Source organism: Dasypus novemcinctus, chromosome 15, assembly GCF_030445035.2.
Source record: "Dasypus novemcinctus isolate mDasNov1 chromosome 15, mDasNov1.1.hap2, whole genome shotgun sequence".
NCBI classification, from domain to species: Eukaryota; Metazoa; Chordata; class Mammalia; order Cingulata; family Dasypodidae; genus Dasypus; species Dasypus novemcinctus.
This window is the reverse complement of record NC_080687.1, coordinates 7,336,056-7,360,236: the sequence shown is the minus strand read 5'-3', so window position 1 is coordinate 7,360,236 and position 24,181 is coordinate 7,336,056. Positions and strand designations below refer to the sequence as shown.

General features: G+C 39.4%; 1 protein-coding gene across 6 annotated transcripts in view; it reads left to right on the top strand.

Annotated features, from left to right (window-relative positions):
* Positions 1-24,181, top strand: part of FRY (FRY microtubule binding protein) — a 443,412-nt gene that overhangs the window by 231,473 nt on the left and 187,758 nt on the right. The window lies entirely within an intron of this gene.

Sequence of the window (24,181 nt, the reverse complement as noted above, 5' to 3'; positions counted from 1 at the left end):
TTAGTATGCACCATGAAACCTGCCTCCTTTTCTCTTCGTCTTTCTCTGAATAGAGTAGGCTTAACTGCTTTTAACTGCTTCCCTCCTAATTTCCAAAGGTTTTTCTGCTACTGTAAGGCACTCTGAACACTCTTCTGCCCATTGAGTCCTTGGACATCAGCATCTTTCTTTGCAGATGTTAGTGCTAGAAAAGAAGGCATGTCCAGCCTCATGGTAATGGTTGTAACAGGACTCTAACGATAGTGCTGAATCTCTAAAGGACATTCAGGAAGGAAGAAAGGCCAGTTGGTAGATTCAGATTATTTGTTTTCTGACCTTGGTGGGGCAACACACAGGAAGAGAAAAGGAAAGGAATTCAGAGTGACACAGCTCTTTCTCTCTGAAACTCGACTTTGTGCCTCCTGTGAGGAATACAGGACTAAGGACAAAATAATGTGAGTTGTGCTTTACAGAATCACAGCATAAACTAATTAAATCTGCTGTCATTGATTCTACAGTGCAGGTCTCTAAAAATGACCTTTGCAAGAATCACAACTTAGAATTTGGGGATCAACATTCAAGAAAATTTGTGAACTATATGTTTACTTCAAAGTTACAGACTTGGTGTTTTAGAGTTTTTATTAGACCAATGGAGGTTATCTTTTAAAATTCTAATTTCTTATACTGAAAAATGTTTATGTTTGCAGTTTAAATCATTTAATTAAAACTTGGTACCATACCTTTTTTCCATTCACTCGCATTGTTTTATTTTGTTTTTCAATATTTCTACTACTTTTACTACTAATAATGGCTAATATTTATTTATTTATTGAGGACTCTCTTAGTTGCCAGGGCTTCTGTAACTAATACCACAGACTGGTTGTCTTAAACACCAGAAATTTATTGTCGCACAGTTTTGGAGCCCAAAAGTCCAGAATCAAAGTGTCAACAGGCCATGCTTTCTGCAGAACCTGTAACCTACTGGTGGTAGCTTGTTGGCAATCTGTACTTCAATCTCTGCCTCCATCACATGGCCATCTGTCTTCTTCTCTCACACTGTGTCCAAATTTCCTCTGCTTTATAAAGATTCCAGTCATATTGTATTAAGGCCCTCCCTGATTCAGTTTGACCACACCTGAACTCATAGCTTCGAAGATCCAATTTCCAAATAGTTTCACATCCAAGGACTGGGGTTAGGACTTGGATAAGGTTTAGTGGACGCCATGGTTTCATCCATAATAAGGACTTACTGTGTATCAAGGCAGTGTGCTTAGCTTACTGTTTCCTCGAACCTACACAATGACCTTAGATAGGTACCCTTTATATTACTGCTTTACAGATGGGAAGATATCTCCTTTAACTTCTTAAAACAGAGAAACACAGGGCTCTTCTGTAACTTGAGTCGGCCAATTCATGACCCATTTTCCCATTGCCCAAGACAATGCTGATGCTTGGAGCTCTCTATGCTGCTATGAGGCAGCTGGGACTCCTTCCTCCTGGAAGAGGAAGGCAGGGTGACTTGGCTCCAGCGGATGGTTGGAGGTTGATTTGGCACAACAACAGTGATTCATTTCACTCCTTAACAGTAAAAAAGTACAAAAATGGCAGGTCAGGACTATCTGCAATTGCATATAATGATTGAATTTTCTTGAAGAACTGGGATGTTGTACAAAAAGTTGAAAGAAATGTTGAGGAGGCTAGGTCCTGACAACTTTTGAGCCATCTATGTTTCCAAAATAATAGTTTGAATACTGTTATTTAATAATTCATAAAGCAAAATAATTTCAGACTCTTTATTCAATTTTAAATTTGTTTGCAAGGCATTTTTCTTCTGGAGTCAGCATTCTATCTGTAAAACAAACCTATGCCATAACATTCTTTAGCTAGAGGTATAAATTTTTGTCCCTTTCTATGAAGTGACTTAAATTTCTCCAAACAATAAAAATTGAAAGGCAAAAGTATAAGTTCTCTTCTCAGCAAATCTTTATTGTGTGCCTAGTGGAAGAGACTCTGCTAGATGCCAGTGGCCAAGTAGATGTACATTGTGTTTTTAGTTGAAGAAATGTATTCAATCAATTTTTGGTATTGTTGCTTTTTATAAAAGGAGACTATTTATTTCTCTTGCATTTTTTTTGGCAGAGATGTAAGCTTTTGTGCCATATCCGTTTCTTGTCTGTTGAATAAGTTTTTGGTAATGTTTTGTCCATATATTTGCTTACTTATAGGACAATGATTCTGAGTGGATTCTGTGGCCTGCTCTTCCATTCTATAATAAAAATGTAAATGTGCCTTTGGCATTTTGTTATGTACTTGTTAACAAAAGGCGCTATTTTTGATGTATGTATAGTATATTTAAAGTGGATTCTAATAAATGTTCCCTACTATTTCTCTTGTTAAGTTAGTTTCATTTAGGAAGGCATTGAACCCTTCAAAACCATGAATTTATGTGGGTTTGTATTAAATCACAAAATTGTATTTCTATTATCTTTAATGTAGCATTTTTATAGGAGTGGCAAAAGTATTATTCAAAAATTTCTATTTCTAAGTATAGATTTATTGCTTATGGGGATACTCATATATCTGCATTTTTCAGTTTTGTTTTTAAAATACCAAATCCTTCAGCATTCCATACTAGTTAGACTGTGTGGATAGATTATAGAAACATTAAATTAAAATTTTAAAGTTTCATTTATGATTTTCCAATATCTAAATAGATAACTTTAAGGGGAAAAAAGGACAAGAAACGAATGTTCCTCCAAATTAAATCTTAAACTGTTTTTCTTTATTATCTTTGTAAACATCTTTCACTGATTCAGCAGTATGGTTCTTTGTACCCAAAATATACATAGGTCATATTCATTAATATTGATGGGTAAGTCCATAATTTTATTAGTTCTCTTACTTCATGGGGATATTTCATAGTATTTGCTCTTGTCCAGTCTCACCATTATTTCACCTTCCCCAAGGAGAGTGTTCTAAACAAACTAAATGGGGTCATCTGCATCCTGTTTATATATATTTATTTGGAAACACATAAAGTAAAGAAAATAATATAGTGGATGCCTTTCCCTCTTGCATCAACCTTCCCTCTGGTTTACATTGTCTTCTTCTGAAAGTATATATTTTTGTAGTTCTTTAATTTAGAGTCAGTGGGTGGTAAATCTATCAGTCTTGTTTATCTGAAATGTCTTTATTTCCTTCTCACTTGTCATTGTTGATATAGCTGGGAGTGGAATAATAATTTGACATTCATTTTCCCTCTAGACTTTTAAAGCTACTATTTCACTGTGTTGTCTCTATCATGGCTGTTGAAGTCTTTGGTTGGCCTGTCATTTCTTTGTAAGTTACTTTCTTTTCTCCCTATTTGCTTTTGTGCATTTTCTCTTTGTCTTTGATGTTCTACAGTTTCATGACATTATGTCTGAGTGTGGATTTATTTTTATTTCCCTATTTAAGACATTCATGAGTCTTAAATTAAGGATTTATGTCTTTCATCAATTCTAGAAAATTTTTAGCCATTAATTATTTGAATATTGTCATTTCTACACTTTCCTCTTCTCTTTTTCTGGCACTCCAATTAGATGTTCATTGGACCTTCTCATGCTATACTGCGTATCTTTCTCCTCTTCTCTCCTTATTTCTACCTCTTCACCTCTCTCCGCTACATACTGAGTAATCCTCTTGGGTCTATCTTCTAATTTATTGATATTCCCTTAGTTTATGTCTGATCTGTTGTTTATCCTGTCCATTGAGAATTTTAAATTTGAACTGTATTTTACATTTCAGAAGTGCAATTTGGTTCTCTTTTAAAATCTATTTAAGTTTTTTTTCTTATTGTATTTCATTCCTTTTTTAGGTTTACTCTTAACATTTTATATCCTCTTTTAGATTCTTTCTCTATTATATCACTGTTTGGGAGCCTATACTTCTGCTTGTTATGCCTGCCAACTCTTAACTATTGTGAATTTCTTTTTGAATTTTGAAATTTTTCCTTATGAGTTTTTCAGTAGGGTTTATTTTTCAGTGAGTCTTCCTTGAAGCTATGCTTGTGGGAGTGTTTCTCCAGCATGGTTTTGCTTTTGCTTCTTTATGTTACCTTATGGTTATCACAGTCTGGGGCAAAGATTACACATTACTCATTTGGCTTCAAAGTTTCTGCACCAAGCAGATGATATAAATGTAAACCCCAAACCAATGTAAGACTTGGACATGCGGTTTCAAATTCTTGGGGCTGAATTTTTGTTATTACCTAGAACCCAGGCAGAGACAAATAGAGTATCCTATCACCTTCCAGTGGACAGATTTTTCCCTAGTCCATCATTTCACAGGTCCAGACTTTATGTGGGTATCTGAGTTCCAGTGTCCCACCTCTCAAGGTCTACAGCTTTGCTTTCTGCCCCCATATGAGCTATAAAACAAAGCATCCAGAATAATGCCCTCTCCCTGAGCAACCACTATGTCAACTCACTTCATCCTAACTTTCATTTCTCCTTTTCCTTTCTTGTGAAGTCCTTTCTGTACTTAAAAATATATATATATTATATCATTCTGCATGTCCAAGTGTTTGTAGCATGTGATGTTTGTGGTTATCTTAGTCCATCATCCTGACAAAGTCCATTGCAGAATTCTTGGTCTGCTTCCCAGGAAGACAGAGCCAGGGTAGGCCCTTGCACTGTGCTGTATGTACCCTCTTCCCGAAAGGCCTGTCTCAACTCTCATCCTGCTACTCTCTCAAGCCCAGATCAAATAATGCATCTTCTGAAAAGATATCCTGAATTTCTTCCCTGCCAGCTCCTCAAAATTACATGAAGGTGGACATATACACCTACATACATGTCTGTCTCCCCTTTTTCTGATCCATTGCATCATTCCCTCGAGCAAATTATGCTATCTTCCTGGGTATACAGTATTTATATAATTGTATTACCTCTTCTACTAGGCCAATGTTTTTCACAGTGTAATTTGTGACCCATTTAGTGAATAATGACCAACATTTAGAAATTTTTTAATGAAAAAAAAAATAGACTAGTATAGAAAATATCAGGATACATTATAGGTTTCAGGAGGCTACAGATTTTGATTTTTTTTTTTAGTTAGGGAAACACTCTACTAACCCATAAGCTCCTTGGAGGTAAGATCTGTGTTTGATTCACCTTGTCACCATCCCTTATTCTGGGACAGTGCATTACACAAAGGAGACGGTAAATATTTCTTGAAGAATGAGTATATGAATGAATGAATAAAACATTAACATAGTAGCTTGAGAGGAATGTCCTTGTAAGAAAGTCTCCTATGTTTCCAAGGGTCATCTTGCCAACCTCTAAACTGATAAAAAAATAAAATAAAAAGCTTTTGTCCTCTTCTTTGTACTCAGCAAATGAATGCCCCACAAAGGGCTGAACAAGAGCCATTGATTCTCAGCCTCCTGCCTTGGGGCATCTAAGGATACCTCATTAATCATTGATGCTCACCTGCTTACCGCCCTTCCCCTGTTCCCCCTCATCCCCCTCCACAGCAATATGTGAAGCAGAGAGTCAAGTTGACTCTTAATAGTTGGACATGGAGTCTCAGAATATAATTCTCATTATCTTTGTACCTCTCTGTTCATACAGTATCTGTCACTGTAGTCACAGGCAATTACCTTTTCAAAGAAACTCTTTTCCAAACACCAAACTCTCCAGCTTTTCAAAATGCAGGAACTCCCACAATCCTGGCTTTTTAGATTTAAGGGACATGAAGAGATGCATTAAAAAATAAAAATACTTTTCATTTGGACAGATGGGAGATTTGTATCCTTATTCTACCTCTTTAGTGTTGTGTGACCTCAAGCCAGCCAGCCAGTCAACCTCCCCTTTTTCTCATTTGCAAAATGGGAGCACCGTTACATAGCTCACTGGGTGGTTGAGAGGATTAGAGGTAATGAGTGTAGAGCACCTGATTCTTCCTTTGCATATACTAGGTGCTCAGTCATCATCATCATCATCATCATCATCATCATCATCATCATCATCATCATCATCATCGGGAAGCTGGACCAACCAACCAAAACATCTGGTATAGTCCTTCAGAAGTCAGACTGGAGCTTCCACTCTGGTTCACTCACAGGGAGTGGAGGCTTGAGCAGGGCGTTGCCACTCATCTTTACTGTCAGATGGTTGTCCTCAGCTCTGCCACCATGCTTAGAGAGGCAGAGCCAACACTAGTTTAACCAGACCTGGCTGAACCCCAAGAGGTGACAGAAGCAAACAAATGAAAGCACCTAAGAGAAGACAGCATCCCCACAAACTCACTGTGTATCCAGCAAAGTACCAGAGGTGCACCCAGATATAGAAATCATTAGGACTTAGGCACTGAAATCAGGGATTTGACCTCAGTCTACATAAATGGTTTCCAAGTGTGTTTGAAAAGGAAGTTTCACATGTTCTTCAGAGAGGAATCCTGGAGACATTAGGAACAGTATAGTGCCAGGTCACTCTGGGAACCCAGGTGGACCAAAGTGTGATAGGCCTGGTTGTTCAAATAATTTCAGCAAGCTCACAAAACTCAAGAATTTTCATCCACATCTCTCAGGCTGCCACAGTTGTCCACCCTCCTTCCTGTAACTTGGCTAATACACAAGAACTTGGTTTCTAATCATAGTCCTGCCACTAGCCTGTGCTTCTGGCAAAGTCACTTAACTGTGATCCATCATGGTTTTCTCTCCTATAAAATAAGAGTCAGGCTCAGTTTTAGTCTAATGTATATATAACAATTAAGCATTAACTCTATGCATCTCTGGGCTTATAAATCCTTATGAATCTGCATGGGTCTAATCTTCCATTATTCCTGTGAGGAGTTTCAGTGGAGGCTTACTTGGGGATTGGTCCAGAGATTTCATCTTTGTCTATAATTGAGCAGCATAAAATGTCAACAAGGAGAAGAAATTTTAACTAGCTTGATGAAGAGTTACTCAGGAAACTAGTAATTTATTCTGTTTCGACTTCGATTGAAACCTGGAAAAAGGGAAAAATCTGCATGACTTCAAAAGAAGAAAAAACACATTCTAGTTTTCATCTTGGCCTTTAGCAGAGACTGCAACAGACTGAGAGAATAGTGCCGTTGTCCTTTAATACCCTGGAATTGAAAAACATTTTTATCATTGGGATTGCTTGAGCCTTGGTAGCCCTTGCTCACAAAATAGTCAATGTACAAGATGTAGGCAGGATGTTTCAGATATCACTCTTGTGTTGAGTGTGGAACACAGGTGTGGGGCGATCGATGCTGTTCATTCATGCAGGGGCTGTGTCATACTGGAGTGGAGGTTCAGAAAAACAGAACATGATCTAGCTGGTTTGCTTAACAATTAAGAAACAATTAAGTGGATTGCTATTTTAAAATGAGATTAAAAGTAGCAGTAGTGCTCCAAAGTGTATTCACTAAATGCAATGAATGTGCCACATTGATGAAAGAGGTTGTTTATGTGGGAGGATTGGGGTGAGGGGGGTGGGGACTATATGGGAACCTCATATTTTTTTAATGTAACATTTAAATAAATAAATAAATAAATAATTTAAAAACGTAAACTAGAAGTAACAAAATATTTGAGGGCAGGGTACAAATTCTTTGAGGAATCCAGGACACTAAACTATTGCACAACACCACATGAATCTGTAATGAAATATGTCATGTCTTAAGACCAGGCTTGTACGTACCTTGGTCATGGCCAGCTGGCACAAGCATGGGAAGGCCAAGCAGTTAGCTCATGACAGCAGACAGCATTATGGCACCTAATGTTGTTTTAAGTTCACGGAGTAACATCTGTTGACATGCCTTTGTTCCTGGTCCTACACCTCAGGCCTCTAGTCCCTTCTGGTGCTCATGTTACAGGGCTGGCACCAGGACAACTTTCCAGTTAACCCAGAAGACACTGCATTGTCATAATGACCAGAAACCACCATATTTGTTGAGTGCTGGTCATTTCAGTGAAATCTGATTATGACTCTAAGTAAGTAAGAACTTTGGCATATGAAATACTCACAACCAGCTGCTTTTTGTTATTTTAGAACATGTTCTTAACCTTTTTGTTCCACAAAGCCCTTTGCCAGTCAGGTGAAAACCATGGATCCCTTACTAAGTCCACACTGTACTGTGTATTATTTAGTAAATATGCCACATCTGTACCAATACATCCCTACAAGAATAATGCTTTTTTGAATATTCAGTTCAAGCTCATGGACCCCCTGAAATCTTTCCAGGACCCCTTGGAAGTCCATAAACGCCTAGTTAAGAGCCCCTGTTTATACCTTATCTGATTGGAGATAATAGATCAAGGTTAGGATATGGTTTATTTGTAGCTATAAAATAGCTGTTTTCCCTTTGGTCCATATAGAAATTCAACATTCAGCCATAATCTTGCGTTTTACCTGTCGAGATAACTCCGTTGCCTGCAGACTTCTAGATATCAGCAAGTATCAGGTACCAGAAAAGATCCTCTAATCTGGAACCCTTTTTAATATTTAAAGAATTTGTGGATTAGGAAATCCTGCTGCTCTCACTGAAGTATAGAACAACTGCCTCTAATTATGGTGGATCTTCATATAGCCTATTATAATGAATAATGTCAGTAGCCTTATAGCCATTCAGTAACCTCAACCATGTGATATTTCATGAGAGTATTTCATCATGCCCAAATGTGCAAGCTGGTGGCTTTTCTGCTTTAGTCAGATGCTCCAGTCTTCCTATAGAGCAAATGTCACATGCCTGTTTGGCTAGGAAGCTGTAAACAGTAGGAGCACCAGCCTTACTGACTCTCTGCTCTGTGGATTCAAGTCGACTTCCCAGGACACATGGCTAGTCTTTTTGGCCAAAATCCTCTTTAAATAGAGGCTCTGATGGCTTCAACAAACCTAATAAGGGAAACATAAAGGGAATAAAAATAATTTCCAAATTTAGCTCCCTAAGTATAGTGATGGAATCAAAGCAATTCATCCTGCAAAGAGACTATGAAACAGTTTTGGTCAGATGGGGAATGTATATTATACTTCACAAAATACAGGCTTATTTTCCAAGTTATTTATAGGTAGGTAGTTTAGGCAGGTAGGTAGATAGACAATGTTCTTTTAAAATAGCCATTTCTTAGTAGAGCGTATCAGTCTGCTTCTTAGTTAATCTACAGATATATCCCCAGAAACTTGCAAATGCACCCTAACTCAGAAACAGAACATTGTTAGTAGCTAAAACCAGAGATAATGATTGAAAGGTTTCATTTAGCTACAAAATGAGGATGTACTGTCAAACAACGAGCCCACAAACGCACTTTTTCCTGTGTACTGTTTAACTTGAAGTTTGTTTTCTTTATTATAGAGATGTTTGGACACATGAAAAGCATTTCTTTTGTGGCTCCTAAATCAGGCTTTTTCAGCTGTGAAATGAAATTTAATGTACCATAATAATAAACATTTGATTGAACCTTATATCAAATAACCATATGAAAAGTATCATGAAGTAATAAAATATATCAGTGGGCTTTTTACTTCAATTTAGTAATACCCAATTCAATTCATCCATGGCTTAGGCCATAATTTTTATGGCCAGTGACTTTGTAAGAAGATTATCAAACTGTCTCTTCTTTGAGAATACAAAACCAAGCTAAAGTTTTTCCTCGGATAGTTCAGTCTAGTTCTTTCTGGTATGTTTTTCTTTTTACTATATGTGGAGACATAATTTTTAATACAAATAAAATGAGATCATTTGAAAATATATCATTGTGTTTTTAGAGTAAAAGAAAATGCCAATAAAAATAAGTTCAATTTTATGACAGTACTGAGGACTGAAGGCCTGTTCTTTAGGTCACTATGATATACTGTTGCTATGTTCCCATACTGCATTTTGCATTTTGATATTCCTGAAAGTCATTAATACAATTTTAGGAAGGAGCAGTCTTCACTCTAGAATTATAGTCATTTTAACCAGTGTAAGTCTTGATTTCCATAGGTCATGCTAACAAAAATAATAACATGTTTTATTTTATAATATTTTATAGTAACTTACATAGACACGCACATAGTATTTTACAAAGTTAAAATATTTCTTAAAATATGTTATCCTATTTGATGATATTTTTGATGTCTTTGGGAATTTCACAAGTTGTAATCATATAGGTTAAGGGAAGGCAGGGCTCGGGTGTTCTAGAAGGTGCCACAAGATTATTTAGTAGCTGTGCCCAGGAATCAAAGACACCAATTAAAAAGTCAAGTTCTATAATTTTTAAATACCCTTGGTAGACCTTAAGTATATACATTGCATTTTTTCATTTGGCTATAATTCACATACCATAAAATTCACCCAATGTGCAACTTAGTGGTTTTTAAGTACATTCACAAAGTTGCTCAACCATCACCTCCATGTAATTCCAGAACACTATATATTGCATTTTAATAGTACTTTAAAAGGTTAAGTCTGATTTTCACTTGCAGATAAATAGATTCTGATTCACTCATTTTTCTATTCTGTATCCACTGGAATTTTTCCTTTATTTTTCCAGAAAACCAAATGTTTTTGGGTTTTTTTTTTTTTCAGTTAAAATAAGTAGATTATTTAAGTTTTAACTGAGAAATTTCATTTGCTGCAGGCACTTGGGTATTTATTACATAAAGATAATCATGAAGAAGATGTTGCTGTGATATGGCCTCTTTCGACTCATATAGAAAACAAAAATTCAAAGTACTTGAAGACTGTAGAACTTGGAGAAGAAGAAAATTCGCCATGTGCTAACCCCATCCCTATCCAGGAACTTTCCTGTCAGGACTAGCAGCACCCCCTCCCTCAAGGCCCCGGCTGCTGGTTCCCATGGTGCAGCCCATCCTTGTGGAGATGCCCCTGCACACGCAGCAAGGGGCTCTTTACTTCCCAGCGCTAGCTTCCTGCCTCTTGTTACCCCCTCAGAGGCCCTCGGCCAGAAAGGCTCGTAGAAAGTGCATATCGTTCATTCCTTCCCATCTAAATAATGCCTTGTGCAGGCCAGATTTGGTCAGCCAGATGTTCTAATTCTGGAGATTCCCAGCCAGTGGATTGGGAGCAGCGTCTTGCCCCATAAATCTCATAAATATCACGACGGTGGCCTCAACCACAGCCTCAGGTACTGCGAGCTCTTCAGCTTCACAAAGGCAAGAAGGGCCCTGGCAGGCTGGGCAGCCACGAGCAGTGGTCCTCAGTGCTATCGCACCATCTTTCAGGCGAGGAAAATGCCCTCAAGCATATTAGGACCTCCTGTTCTCATTCATTCAATGACCACTTGTATTTTCAGTCGACATTATTGAAGTGTAATTTACACCCAGGGTAAACTGTACCTGTTTTAAATATACAGTTCAATTAATTCTGACAGATGCAGACACCCATGTTGTTGCCTTCATGATCAAGATACAGAATATTTCTGTGCCCCCTGAGAGTGCCCTGTGCAGGCAGTCCCCGCCTGCATTTTCTGCCACTGCATACTAGTCTGCCTAGTTTCCAGACTGTCACCAGATTTTGTCTAAGTTCTTGACTGTGCTGCAAAATGAATTTCAAGAGCACATTGGGTGAGTTAGGCCGGTAATTTATTCAGCATGGAGGGATGAGAAATGGGAGAAAATAACAGAGCATGGGTCCCAGATAGAGAGAAAGGGGCTAAAAAGTGATAAAGCGGGCTGATTCATAGACTATAATTCCCCATTATAGATTATAAGTGTCCAGGTTTTACTTGCATGGCCATCATGGTGAGGGAAAATGGCGAGAACAGGGCAGAGAGGGCAGGAACAGGCACATGGACCAGCACCAAGACTGACACCAGGACATGGCGAAGGAAAGAGTGAGGATCCAAAGGTGAGAGGGAGCTCAAGCCTTGCGCCTGCTTTTTGAACTGTTTATTACTCCACCCCTTTGCTAATTCCAGCTGTTTGCTGTTTTGATTGATTGCCCTACCCATCAATCCCCTAGGAAGGCCCAATGATAAAAGTCCTTGGGAGAATATCCTGGGCTTCTCTTGGCTTCCGGAGGACATTTTGTTCTGAATGGCAGAGTCTTGGTGGGGGCGGGGGGTGGGGTGATCTTCCCACAGCCATCTTGGGGTTATGATGTCCACATGGACTTCTTGTCAGGTTCCAGATCCGTCTATTGATTCTTTATCTTACTAGCTGGCTTCAAGACCCTCAAAGAAATGGAAGCCATTCAGTATGAACTCTTTGGCGTCTTGTGTCTTTCACTCTGCATGTTTTTGAGGTGCATCCATTTTTGTTGTTGATTATCAGTACTTCATTTTTATTGATGAGTAATAATTTATTTAACAGCTATAACACCATTTGTTTTATTCACTCATCATTCAGTGGGCATTCGGGGTCAACAAGGAGTTTTTGGTTCATATTATGTACCAGTGACTGTACTAAGGCTGTGCATGATAAAAAGGGGAATAAGACAGGCCTTCAGAATAATAACCACCATGTTTCAGGTGCTCTAATCTTCCACTGACCCTTGAAGGTAGCTAATAATAAGAACTTAGTGCATGCTAAGTGCCAGGTTCTGCTCGCAATGCTCGCTAATGTCAGCTCACTTAGTCCCACATCAGTGTGATGAGGTATTACTACTCCATTTTACAGAGAAGGACACTGCAACTTCAGGAGGTGAAGTGACTTGTCCAAGGTCTCACAGCTAGTAAGTGGAGGAACTGGCCTTCGGTGCCAACCACCTTTCTCAGGGTCCTTACTCCTAGTCACTACACTCATGGCCTCTCTGTTATCCTTAATTTGTGGCCAAGGAAGTTAACTTTAGAGATTTAAAGTTAACTTACCGAGGTGACTTGGTTAATTCGGGTAATGTCCCAGTTCAAATCCAGGTCTGACTGACTCCAAAGCCCAAACTCCAGTCTACTTGGGAAATGACATGCAAGAAGCACTGAGATAACTTGGTGTAAGAACCCAAGGACTAGAGAACACCACAAGAGCTATTGAAGAGTCAGGCTGGGTAATCACTTCCGATAGGAGTGATCAGGGACAATGTTTGATGGAAATGAAGGTGAAAGACAAGTAGGCTTTTTCGATGAGAGGTGGTTTGGTTAAGTCTGAGAAGAGTGGGTTGTGTGTATATGTATGTTTGTATGCATGTCAGTAGTGCCAGAAGACAAATCAGAACATGATTTTCCTGGTGAAACAAGTGCTAAAATGTTCTTCTAGATTTACCTCAACCTTCACATTTTCTATCAGAGGGCAATGAACAGCATCTTACTTGCTAGTACTTTTTTTTTTTTTTAATTTCTCTCCCCTTCCTCTCTGTTGTCTGCTCTCTGTGTCCACTTGTTGTGTGTTCTTCTGTGCCCGCTTGTATTCTTGTCAGTGGCACCGGGAATCTGTGTCTTTTCTTCTTGTGTCATTTGCTGCATCAGCTCTCCATGTGTGCAGCACCACTCCTGGGCAGGTTGCATTTTTTCATGTAGGGCAGCTCTCCTTACAGGGCACACTCCTTGCACATAGGGCTCCCCTATGCAGGGGACACCCCTGCGTGGCACAGAACTCCTTGCGCGCATCAGCACTGCACATGGGCCAGTTCACCACACGGGTCAGGAGGCCCTGGGTTTGAACCCTGGACCTCCCATGTGGTAGGCGGATGCTCCATCTGTTGAGCCAATTCCACTTCCCAACTTGCTAGTACTTTTAACTGACTTGAGAGGCTCTCTATTTCATTCTTTTGATAAAATGTTTTTTCCCCTAGTATTTTGAGTGAAAACTGGCATGGTAATATTTTGTTTAAGGAAATTCATTTTAATAATTGAATGGAATGAAAAGGAAATATAGTTTCTTCAGTATATATAAGCACAGGCTCTCCTCTGCCCTTTTTAGGTATGTAGGGACAAAAAGAGCTTTTATAGTTTGTATTTTCTTAAGGCAAGGATGGGGGAGATTTTGAACCCACCAAGGTGTGAGAAACACAAACAGGGACTTTGTTCTGTGGAAACACTGAAACACCTACAGGACTGTCCATGACAGGAAAAAATCCCCCTTGGGTGGGTCCAAACAGCAGTGCTCTTTGATTCAGGGGGAAGAGAATCCAAAGAAAAGCCCAGAAGTGAATCTCACTGCTCACACAGCAAGCAAGATATGTTTCACCCAAATCCTATCTGTAAATGGGTCCCTCCTGTAACTTTATCAGAAGAAGAGAAAAAGTCAGATAAATGCCAGCAAAATAAGTTTTAAGAAGTGGCTCACACCTTCTTGAAAAGTGAGCCGTTGTAAGATTTTTTTTACAACAATTTCAGAAATAATGTATCGTGTCCTGCATTTTTTTAATGTCTTTTTATATTGGAGAATTTTGAACATATTCTGAAGTACATAAAACTGCATAATGAACCCCATGTCTATCTCATCTTCAACAATTATCAGCTTATGGCCAATTTGTTGCATACTTCTTACACCCCCACCCCAGTATCATTTGAAGAAAAGACCAGGAATCATATCATTTCATCTTTAAGTATTTCAGTGTATATCTCTAAAAGATCAGGATTCTTCTTGAGACAAGCTGCAATACCGTGACCACCTAAAAAAATTAACAATAATCCCTTAACATTCTCAAATATCCATGAAGTGTCCAAATTCCAATTATCTCATGAATATCATACTTTCTTTTAGCAGATTATTTGAGTCAGTATCCAGATTAAGATCCACACATTGCATTAGTCCTTTAAATAATCAATAGGATCCCTCTCTATTTCTTTTTTTTTTCCTTGCAACCTATTTATTGAAGAAACTTTTTTTCCTGTACCTTCCTGCAGTTTAGATTTTGCTGATTGCAGCTCTGTGGCTAGTGAATGTATTCTCTCCTAAAAACTGGTAATCAGATCTAAAGCCTTGATCAAATTCAGGTTTGATTTTTTTTGTAAAGACTGTTTCATCGTGTGTGTATAAGGGTGTGTGTTTTTCATCAGAAGGGACTTGGTGTCTAATTGTCTCTCTTTTTTGTTCTCTTAGCAGCCCCTGATGCTCAGTGCCTACATCTCCCAATTTTTTGAGATTCCCTAGATTATCTCTTGTTCACTCTCATTCAGTGAGTTGGAGCTTTTGGATATGACAGAATTATGGACTTAGGTCTCCCAGCTTTGGACAACTAAGAAATTTCAAGTTATGATTAAAAAAAGAAAACAAACATATTCAATTAAATTAATGAACCTTCAGAAATAAATAAGATTATAGCAAAATATAGAACAAAGAAAGATAGAAAAGTATAAGTACACCGTTTTCATTTGATAAATGATACCATTATTTTGAGCCTGCTCTGCCATAATCTGTTTCCACTTGTTCTTTAAATAACCATTGTGTATTCTGCATTATTTTTGAATCTTATTTAATGTTCTTTGAGAAACAGAATCTCTTGAGTGTGTAGACCTTGGATGCTCGCAGACCTTGGGTTCATGTAGCTGGTCCTCTCCAAGAGGACCTCTGGCAGAGTCACACCTCTGGGGTTCTCTTTACTCAAGTGGGCCTGTGCACCACTGATCTTTGCCTGTAGTCATGTGGCCTCTTCTAAGCTGGAGCAAGTTTGCCTCCCTTCTCTTCTGTTCTCTCTCCTTCCTTCCCTCCCCTCCCCTCCCCTCCCTTTTCTTTTCTCCCTCACTTCCTTTCATTTATTTTTGCTAGCATGATATTCTTTTCCCCAGGTCTACTCTTAAACCCCTTGACGCTGATAAAATCTGTATTGATACAAAGATAATCTTGGTGACATTCAAATGTGAACTTGATTCTCCATGCTCAGTGCTATCTTTCCTAGTTCACAGGGATATATTGTCCTTTAATAAACCCTGCTCAGTTCCATCTACATACTTGGGATGCAGAGAGAAAGAAAGATTATGGCATGGTGGACATGCTGACAGGAAGAGATCGAAGTACCAACTAACAGGTGGCTCTGCCAGGGAAAACGGGGAAAAGACTTAATCTTAGAAGTGCCATTTCAACTAAGTGTTCAGAGAAAATGATTTAAGTGAATGTATTCGTGTAAAAATAGGTAATATAAAGGTATGCTGTTTTATTGAGACACCGAACCCAAGTTCTTGCCTAATGACTGACTTTTGTGTATATCAACAACTTACATCAACTTCACCTACTATAGAAAGTTAGGGTTGTAACATGTTGCTTCCTTCATATATGTGTGAAAATGTGTATGCATAAAATACCATGCTATTTGCATTCCCACACAATTGGTAGTGCATAAAAAATGCCTTGAGGGATAGGGAGCTGGGTGGCGGTGGTGGCCATGGTCACCTTCCTGCCTACTTTGGCTGGAACTGTTAGCCAGTGGCAGCATCTTTCAGGCAATGGTAAAAGGTAGATGCTGGTTGCCGAGGTCCGGACTCCTGAGTTACCGCGAGAGGTCTGAAGAGCTGCTTGCCTGCCAACATTACCTTTGGCAGAGTGTAGATTGTACAAAGCCATTTAAAAGTATTATTGAAACCATAGTATTAGCTCTTTGTCATTATGTGTGTTCTTAAACAACAGATTCTAAAATAGAATTTCTATCCTATATGTTTGGGTTTGTGAGTGTATGTTTGGGAGAGGGGGATTCTTTAAAATTTATACATTAAAAGAGTTCTTTGTAAGTTTTGACACGTACTACAAGGTGGACAAACCTTGGAAACGTGCTTAGCAAAATAAACGAGATATAAAAGGATATATATTGTATGATCCCACTTATATGAAATATTTAGAATGGGCAGATACATAGAGACAGAAAGTGGATTCAAGGTTACCAAAGACTATGGGACAGGGTAGGGTGAGAAAGATACTGCTTAATACAGAGTTTTTTCTATTTTAGTTGATGAAAAAGTTTCGGTAATGGATGATAGTGATGATTGCACAACAATTGTGAATGTAATTAATGCCCCTGAACTGTATGTTTAGAAATGGTTAAAATTGCAAATTTTACATTTCTGTATACATATGTATATATTTTTTTTTCTTTGTTTCAACAGTAACATTTTTCAAATTAAAAAAGGGGGGTGTCCTCATATTTGAAGAAACTGGGTACCATTGGCCTATAGCTTTTGTTGCTTTGGCAAACCTTCTGCCAGCGCCCTGTGGCCATCAGTGTTGAGGGAAATAGAGCATCCTGCACTTCTGGAGCTTGCAGGCTAATGCGGAAGGCACTCCATCCATCACTCACCAATGTGAAATCCGACTGTGTGATTGTACTATAGTAAGTGCTGCACTGGTATGTAGCTTCATGGGCATGTAACAGGGGTTGGACTTGGTGTTGGGAAGGGCTTAGAAAAGGCTTCCCTGAGGAGGGGAGAGTTGAGCTGAAATTTGAATAATGAATAAGTATGGCTCACAGAGATCAGGGCTCCCTGACCGCCTCTCCAGGTCTTCCCCCCAAGGGTGTGAATCACGGGTGTGTTCTTCAGCATTCAGCCAGCGGGTCACATCTGACACACTGTCTGCCCTCAGCTACTCTTGAGGGATGAACAAATAAAACATTGAGTAGGCTTGCTTACACTGGGCTTTTTCCCAAGGATGTTTGTGGGTCCTGGCACTTCCTTAATTCCTGTATTTGGAATTTAATTGATTTTAAAAAGAACTTTAGATCATTTTTTGACTTTCACATATACATGAAATACTTTCAAATTTAATAGCTGAATTTGTCTTTTTGTTCAAGCAACTAAATGTGTTGCTTCCTTTATTGTTCTTTTTTTGTTCTCACCTACATTATTCATCCACTGCCCTATGAGTATGTTATAGGCAGTATACTTTGTAGAGAAAATGTTTACTAGCCAGACAATGAGCAAAATGGCAGCAGAGTAAAGTGCTCCTAGAGCAGCTTGAGCTACAGGGCAGTGAGGAATCACCCAGAGCTACCTAAAGCACCTATTTGGGGGCTTCAGGAGACCAGAAGAGCATCCTGCAACATCCTTGAACGAATGGAAGCAGGAGCCTGCCCATCTACAGAGAAGAATTGTAAGTAGAGCACTCCACACCACGGAGGTCAGTGCTCATCCTCCGCTGGAGGCACAAGCCGCCTCAGGAGCTCTTCTGCAGCCGGGATTGGAAGCTCCACTCCCCCAAAACAGAAGAGGAACAAATGGTTGGGCACCAACTTCAGCAACTCATTAGTAAACTCAGCTGACTAAAGTATAATCCTAAGAACAGCTAAAGTTTGAACCTGTCCAAGTCAGAAGGAGGCTGGTAGCCGCCATCTTTTCTGCCTAGCACAAGGGGAAGCAGAGCAGACTGAAAATCAAAGTGCTGGTAGGGACCGGCTTCTTTCCATCCAGATCAGATTGCAGCCCTAGCCTGGGCCCCAGATCCACCTCCAGCAGGAAGGAACCTGGGGGAACCTGCACAAGCCTCTCTGCGAAAATACAGGCCATGCCACAGAGGCTGATTATCATCTTACTCTGGCAGCATAAGTCACCTTGGGAGCTGTTCCATGGCTGGAGTTGGAAGCTCCATTTCCCAAAAACAAGGGTGGAAGAGACGGTTGGCTAGACTTTAGCTACTTATTAGTAAATTCAGCTGACTGAAGTATAACCCTAAAAACAGCTAAAGTTTGAACCAGTCCAGTGGTCAGTAGCCACCATTTTGACTCTGCCCCTGGCATGAGGGGAAACCAGACTGACTGAAAATCACAGTGAAGGTAGGGATTGATTGGCTTCTTTCACCCACATCAGCCTGCGGCCCTAGCCTAGGCTTCAGCCACTCCTCTAGCAGGGAGGAGGCTGGCAGGCCCTGTACCAGCCTCTCTCAGTAACTGCAGGTACATTCGGTTGGTACCCACTGAATAGTGGGAAGTCTACCAGGGTAATTGTGGTCATTTTGAACCCAACTGACATAGACTGCTGCCCACACCTACAGCTCCATTCCCACCCCAGGGAGGGGAGGAAGGGTCATGAAGCTTCATCTGTCTTTCATCTGTCTAAACTAGAGTTTAGGCCTGCACAGCTTGGATTATTACACACACCTGTAGTTCTGTCCCTACACCTGGCAGAGGAGAAAGTTGGAAGAAGCTTCATCTGTCCCTTGGGCAATGCAGGCAGCTACTGTACCAACTACATCCTTGGCTCCTACTACACAACCAGCAAAGGAGAAAGGGCAAGAAAGCCTAAAGAATAAATACATCTAGTAAGGCAGATGGCAAGATGCCAACAAAAAATTACAATCCACACCAAGAAACAGGAAGATATGGCCCAGTTAAAGGGATAAGATAAGTCTCCAGATGACATAAAGGAGTTGAAACAACTAATCATAGATGTTCAAACAAATCTCCTTAATAAATTCAATGAGATGGCTAAAGAGATTAAGGATATTAAGAAGACAAGCAGATGTGGCTCGAGTGGTAAGGGCACCTCCTACCATATGGAAGGGCCCAGGTTCGATCCCTGGAACCTCCTGATGAAAAAGAAGAAGAGAAAGCATGCCTGTGCAGTGAGCCAATGCCCACGCAATGAGCTGAGTGCCCATGAGAGTGCCTGCATGGTGAGCCAACTGTCCATGTGAGTGCCCATGCAGTGAGCCAGTGCCTATGCAGTGAGCCAGTGCCCACACAAGTGAGTCATGCAACAAGATAGATGATGGTGGAACAAAAGAGAGATGAAGGGGAGAGTAAAGGTGAAGCACAGCAGAGACCAGGAACTGAGGTGACACTATTGACAGGGAACGTCTCTCCATATCAGAGGTCCCCAGGATCAAATCCTGGGAAATCCTAAAGGAGAAAGATGAGAAGAGAAGACAAAAAAAGAGAAATAGATAAGAGAAGATCACACAGCGAATGGACACAGATGGCAGAAAAACAGTGGGGCAGGGGCGGGGGAAAATATTATTTTAAAAAAAGACATTGGATGAGCACAAAGAAGACTTTGAAAACATATATAGAAAAAGAGCAGATCTTGTAGGAATGAAAGATACAATAAATGAAATTAAAAATACACTAGAATCATATAATAGCATATTTGAGGAGGCAGAAGAAAGGATTGGTAAGCTTGAAGAAAAGGCCTCCAAAAACAAACATATAAAAGAACTGATGAAGAAAAGAATGGAAAGAACTGTTCAAGTTCTCAGGGAACTAAACAACAGTGAGAGACATGCAAACCTACGTGTCATGGGTTTCCCAGAAGGAGAAGAGAAGGGAAAAGGGGCAGAAGGGGAAAGCAGATGTGGCTCAAGTGATAGGTCTTCCACTTATCATATGGGAGGACCTGGATTTGATCCCTGGGACCTCCTGTTGAAAAAGAAAAAGGAAAAGCATGCCCGTGCAGCAAGCCAGTGCCTATGCGAGTGCCCGCGTGGTAAGCCAGGGCCCCGTGTGAGTGAGTCACACAGCAAGGTGATGACACATCAAAAGAGAGATAAGGGGAGAGTCAAGGTGAAGCACAACAGAAAGCAGGAACTGAGGTGGCGCAATTGACAGGGAACTCTCTGCCCATCAGAGGTCTCCAGGATGGAATCCCAGTCAATCCTAGAGGAGAGAAAATGAGGAGAGAAGAAAACACAGGCAGCAAAAAGAGGAGGGAAAGGGGGAAAGTAAATAAATAAATCTTTAAAACAAAGGTGGGGGGGGATGGCAGAAGGAATATTTGAAGAAATAATGGTCAAAATTTTCCCAACCCTATTGAAGGACATGATATCCATGTCCAAGAAGCACAACATATTCCCACTCAAATAAATCCTAATAGACCAACTTCGGGACACATACTAATCAGAATGTCAAATGCCAAAGATAAAGAGAGAATTCTGAGAGCAGCAAGAGAGAAGCAATGCAGGGATACCAATAAGATTAAGTGCTGATTTCTCATCAGAAATCATGGAGGCAAGAAGACAGTAGTATGATATATTTAAGATACTACAAGAGAAAAACTTCTAGCCAAGAATCTTATATCTGGCAAGAATGTCTTTGAAAAATGAGGGCAAATTTAGAGTCTTCACAGAAAAACAGAAACTGAGAGAGTTTGAAGAGAATGGCTCTGTAGGAAATACTAAAGTGTGTGCTACAGTCTGAAAAGAAAAGACAGGAGAGAGAGGCTTGGAAAAGAGTCTAGAAATGAAGATTGTATCAGTAAAAGTAACAAAGTCTCAAAAGAGTGGTGAAAATAAAATAATGACAGATAAAACCCAAAGGTGAAAATGAGTGAAATAAGAACTGCCTTTAAAGTAATAACATTGTATGTTAATGGATTAAACTCCCCAATCAAAAGACACAGACTGGCAGAATGAATAAGAAATATGAGCCACCTGTATGCTGTCTGCAAGAGACTCACCTTAGACCCAAGGATACCAATAAATTTAAAGTGAAAAACTGTAAAAAGATATTCCACACAATCAGTAACGATAACAACAACAAAAACAGATACCTATACTTATATTATATGAAATAGACTTTAAAAGACACTAATAATGTGCAATCTGAGGGGGAAGTCAGGAAAAAAATTCCATTTACAATAGTGACTAAAAGAATCAAATATTTAGGAATAAACTTAACCAATGATGTAAAGCACTTGTATTCAGAAAACTACCACTCATTGTTAAATCAAAAAAGACCTAAATAATTGGGAGAACATTTCATGCTCATGGATTGGAAGACTAAATATCATTAAATTGTCAATTCTACCCAAACTGATATATAGATTCAATGCTATCCCAATAAAAATTCCACCAACATTTAAAAATAAATGGAAAACATGATTATCAAATTTATTTGGAATGGTAAGAGGTCCTGAATAGCCGGAAACATCTTATGTAAGGAAAAATGAAGTTGGAGGACTCTCGCTTCCATACTTTTAATCATATTACCTCACTGTAGTGCTAAGAACAGCATGGTACAGATAGACACATAGACCAGTGGAACTGAATTCATGGTTAAGAAGCAGACCCTCATATCTATGGTCAGGTGATATTTGACAAGACTGTCAAACCCTCCCACCTCGGACAGAACAGTCCATTCAACAAATGGTACTGGGAGAACTTGAAATCCATAGCCAAAAGAAGGAAAAAGGACCACTGTCTCATACCTTATACAAAAATTAACTCAAAATAGATTAAAAAAACCTAAATATAAAAATACAAACCATAAAGCTTCTAGAAGAAAATGTAGGGAAATACTTTCAAGATCTAGTGGTAGGTGGTGGATTCTTAAAGGAGATAAGAGGAGGGCTGAGATGGACTACTGATGTTTAATGTATGTAGAAGTTTTAGTTAACATTACTGTAAAAGTGTGAAAATGTACAGAGTTGATGGTAATACAGTATAGTAACAGCTGGTTTATAAATGGGAATGTGGCTGAAAAGGGTAGTCTAGGGATATAAATGCCAATGGAAAGAAAGCTAGAAAATAGTATAGGGACTGAATAACAGTAAACTCAGGTGGATGAAAATTGTGGTTGATGGTACAGATGCAAGTGAGCTAGAGCAGATGTACATCACTATTGCAGGGTGGTGGGAATGTGGAGAAACATGGGAAAAATACAACTGGAGTGACCTATAGACTGTGGTTATAGTAACAATGTAATATTCATGTATCTAAGCCAAAGAGGTACTGTGTTGATAAGGGCAGAGAATGGAAAAAGTGTGCCAAATGCACACTATGGACCTGGTAATAGTCTAATGATATTACCTCATAATCTGTAACAAATGTTCCACCATGGTGTGGTGTGTTGATATGGGGCTGTTATATGGGAATCCTACATGTGCATGATTGTTTTGTAAGTTTACAACTTCTGTCATATATTTTAAACATAATAATCAGGTGGGTTAGGGGAAAATAAACCAAATGTAAGAAAAGGACTGTAGTTGGTAGTGAGATTTTGACAATATTCTTTCATTTGTAACAAATGTCTTACAACAATGCAAGGTGTTGGAGGAAGGTTGATATATGGGACCCCTGTATGATATTATGCATTTTTGTTTTGTAAGTTCACAACTTTTACTATACACTTATTGTTTATGTATGTTCATATATTAGTGATATGAAAATAATAATAATAATAATAGGGTGGGTTGGGGGGAAAATATACCCAATGTAAGATACTTTGGTTGGTAAGTAATATTTTGAGGATGCTTTTTTTTTTTTTAAAAGATTTATTTATTTATTTAATTTCCCCCCCCCTCCCCTGGTTATCTGCTCCCGGTGTCCATTTGCTGCGTCCTGTTTCCTCGTCCGCTTCCGTTGTCGTCAGCGGCACGGGAAGTGTGGGCGGCGCCATTTCTGGGCAGGCTGCTCTTTCTTTTCACGCCAGGCGGGTTTCCTCACGGGCGCACTCCTTGCGCGTGGGGCTCCCCCACGCGGGGGACACCCTTGCGTGGCACGGCACTCCCTGCGCGCATCAGCACTGCGCCTGGCCAGCTCCACACGGGTCAAGGAGGCCCGGGGCTTGAACCGCGGACCTCCCATATGGTAGACGGACGCCCTAACCACTGGGCCAAAGTCCGTTTCCCCTGAGGATGCTTTTTAATCATTAGTTAAAAATGTTTCACAACAATGCAAGGTATTGTTGGTAGAGTGAGTTATGATATCCCTGTATGATGTTATATATGTTTGTTTTGTAAGTTCACAACTATTACTATACACTTACTGTTCATGTATGTTTATGCATGTGTGATATACTTCAATAAATTTTTTTAAGACTGAAAAAAAAATGTTTATTAGCCCTTAAAACAGTGGTTGCTTTATTTTAGCTGAAGTGTAAATTGCAAATGAGACAGAACACTGCATTCATATGGCTCTTGATAAAAGCTTCAGATCCCCAATCTGAGACCACCATGTACATTTTTTCAAGAGCAAAGGCTGTTGGGGTGGGCATGGGGTCTTGCATTTGAGTTAGGTATGAATCATACTTGTGGGTGGAAGAGGAGGTTGGAGAAATGAAGCAGGGAGAGGGTCTTTTGATCAACTAAAGGGAAATGTATTCTTTCTAGGGCATCTACACTGGCTAAAAGTATTCTTTTTCTGATATAAAACTTTTGCATGGTTTCTAGTCCTAAATCAAATTTTGGATCAGTGTTAACTTCTATACAGATAGATAGATGAGAGAGAGAGACAGAGAGAGAAAGTAATTATAAAATGCCCAGATGGAATGTCAACTAAGGCTTCCTAATGTAAATAAAGATGATATAATGATTAGGAAAAAATATTTCTTAGGCCCTTGTCACTACCTAGGTTATTCGCACAGAGCTTTGGAAGTCATTCAAGCCAAATTACATGCCCAAAATATCCCAGTTATATCT